The sequence below is a fragment of the Psammomys obesus genome, unplaced genomic scaffold, assembly GCF_907164565.1.
Source record: "Psammomys obesus unplaced genomic scaffold, mPsaObe1.curated_primary_1811, whole genome shotgun sequence".
Taxonomy (NCBI): Eukaryota; Metazoa; Chordata; class Mammalia; order Rodentia; family Muridae; genus Psammomys; species Psammomys obesus.
The window spans coordinates 14,251,850-14,255,048 of record NW_026589732.1 but is presented as its reverse complement, the minus strand read 5'-3'; positions in this window follow the sequence as shown (position 1 = coordinate 14,255,048).

Below are 3,199 nucleotides of genomic sequence, written 5' to 3'. Positions count from 1 at the left end.
TTCTTCTTCTTCTTCTTCTTCTTCTTCTTCTTCTTCTTCTTCTTCTTCTTCTTCTTCTTCTTCTTCTTCTTCTTCTTCTTCTTTTAAAATTTTTTACTTTTATTTTATTTGTATGAGTATTTTGCCCACTTGTATGTCTATACATATGTACTGCATTGCCTGCAGAGGCCAGAGAGGGCATTGGATTCCTTGGGACTGAAGTTACAGACAGTTCCATATGAGTGCTGAGAATCCAACACAGGTCCTCTGAAAGAGCAGCCAGACTGTTATCTGCTGAGCCATCTCTCCAGCCACATTTTGTTTTTAATTTTTTGGATTATTGACTTTTTCAATTATCAAAAATGGTTAATAGCTGACTTTTCTGTTCATATAATTTACTACATAGAAATAATTATTTAACATTTTCATTTTAATAGAAACTTCATTTTCACTATCCTGATACAGTGATCAAAACTCAAACTTAAGATAATGAGAACAGATTTATCTCATTCTTAACTACTTTTGCCTGTCTTCCTACTTAATGTCACTATTAAGTATTATTGCTCCTAGAGGTAGATCTTTTTTATTCTTATTTACTAAGAGGATTTCTCAGTCAGTTTTTTTTCCTCTTAGAAATAGATACTGAATGCTATCCAATGTCTTTGGACAGTCTTTCACAGAATCAACACTGTAGAAGTCCAAAGTCTCTTCTGAGACTTAATACAGTTTCTCAGCTGCTACCCACTATAAACTCAAACATCAAATTATACTCCTCCAACACACAATGGCACAGAATGTATATTGCCATTTCTTTAGGGAGGACCAGGAGTACAGTGGGAAATACTGGATCAAAGCAAGGTCAAATCCCAGCCAGCAGAACAAGTCTCAAGTCCCGTGGCACATACCATAGAACTCATGTGGAGGTCAGAGGACAAGTGTTGGGAGTTGGTTTTCTCCTTTCACCAGGTGGGTCATCAGGTTTGGGGACAAGCACCTTTACTGGCTGAGCCATCTCACTGGCTCTTATTAGTGTCTTGGTGTGGGAGGGTTATTCCCCTTCTTCTCCTAATGGTCTCCACCACCTCTCTCTCTCCCTTCAGACTAGAAAGTTAGAGCCTACAGTTGTCACCCATTATGTACAGGCAAGCATTTTGGGTGTGATTTTCATTTTGTTGATTGAGTATACTTTGCGGGACTTAGCTTTGCAAGGTAAACCCGGAGAGAAAGTGAAAGGCATCTATCTGTCCACTGAGGCAGAAATTAGCATTCATCCAGCTTTCATGTAGCAAGTATAGGAGCAGGTAAGCAATTTAGCATCAAGCTTTCCTGCCCTAGACTTTCCCCAAGGCTTTGGGAGTAATTCCTGGAGATACTGTTGTCGTCCTTCCTTGCCCTGATCCCATGCCCTCAGTGGTTCTGTAGGCCACTAAGTTCCATGTAATAAATTCTTTTCTGCTTAAACCTGCTAATGAAGACACTGGGCTTTTGTAACTGACTGTGACAGATACACAATGGTTCTAACTTTAATTTTCCACAGTGAAGTTCAGGAGCTAATCTAACTGCTGATTTCAAATGGGAACTTTGTCATGTCAAGTGCTTATATATTTGAAATTGTTAAAATGATTCCTTATTTGTTCTACTTCCAACATGACAGTATTATTTTATTTTTGAAATTGTTTTTCATTTATTCTGTGACAATTCCTCATATGTACATACTGTGTTTTGATCACATTCAATACCCCCTGTTCTCCTATCTCAGCCCCTCCATCTGGAATTCTAAGCACCACCCCCTTGTATTTTCATGTGATACCACACCATTTTAAATGACTATAGTTTTCTGGTAATTTTAAATATGTGTTTTGGTAAGTGACCTCTTTCCAGTTAACTCATCCAACAAGAACCAATGGGCTTTTCTATGAGATAAATACTTTGGCTACATTCTAAATATGTCTTGGCTGAGTTTAAATTGAACTCAGGAGATAACATGAATATTAATAGGCTTATCTCCACACACAGCTCTTCATTTAAGCAGTTATTGTTTCCTTAATTGTGATTCATGGCTTTGTTCTTGCTGCATTTTATACATACTTCACATGAGATTTGTACACTATTTTCTAGATTTTATACTTTTTCAGTGATACTTTTCAATCAGTGCCACTGAGGATTTACCATGTTTATTTGTAATTAAAAACCTAACATTTTCATGGCTTTAAATATTTAGTTTCTCCTGGGCTATCAAAGTAGTGAGTTTTATCTATAAGCTGGTCATTTCTGGTACTCAGTGGTTAGGAGCACGGGCTGCTTCTCCAGAGGATTTGTGTTTGATTCTTAACACTCACTTGGTGGCTCACATCATCTATAAATCTAGTTTCGGAGGATCTGATGTCCTCTTCTGTAGGGTAAAAGGTACTCATGTGGTACATAGACACACAGGGAAGGCACTTACACACATAGAACAAAACAAAAGTTAATAATTAAACATTTTAAATGAGCATTTTCTCCATTGTCGTCACACCCCTCTTGTTGAATAAACTTATACTTACATAGTGCAGATGATCAGGTGTCCTTTTGCTGCACTAAGAGTGTTCATCAGAAGCATCTTGAGAAGGGGAAATCCTTATGTGCCCAGCAGTCTTAAGGAGACCCAGGTGTCCACCGTGCTCTGTTCCTCTTTGACTGCGATGCAGCACACACCCACACACCCTCTCTTCATTCCTTCAATTGCTTTAATTGCTTACTGTAATCTTTAATTCCATATTTAGCCACAAATGATCTCACCATTTTCCCAATGGAGGTAACTGAAAATTTATTAAAAGGAACCTCTGTTCTCTGTGTTTAAATCTCTTCCTGGTATGTAATCCCCCCTTTCTCTGTGTTTGTGTGTTAAAAGTTACATTTCAATACTACCAGCCATTGGCATATATCAAAGAATTTGTAGTAATTCAAAATCTAGAGTTGATATTCTAACATAGAGAAAAATGTTTCCTATTTTCAGCTAAGTGAAGCTATGCTCCTTTTGAAGAACAAGTTGACAACATGCTTTGATATCTATATAATATACATATGTATTATATGCTAATATGCATTCTGTGGTGCAAGTAAAGGGGAGGAAACTTGAATTAACATAAAGAAAAGTGGTAAAGATCGTAAAGATCGTAAAGAAGATGCTGAGGCCGCCTAAGGACAGAGTGTCTGCTTGGCCTTTGGAGAGATGTGAAAG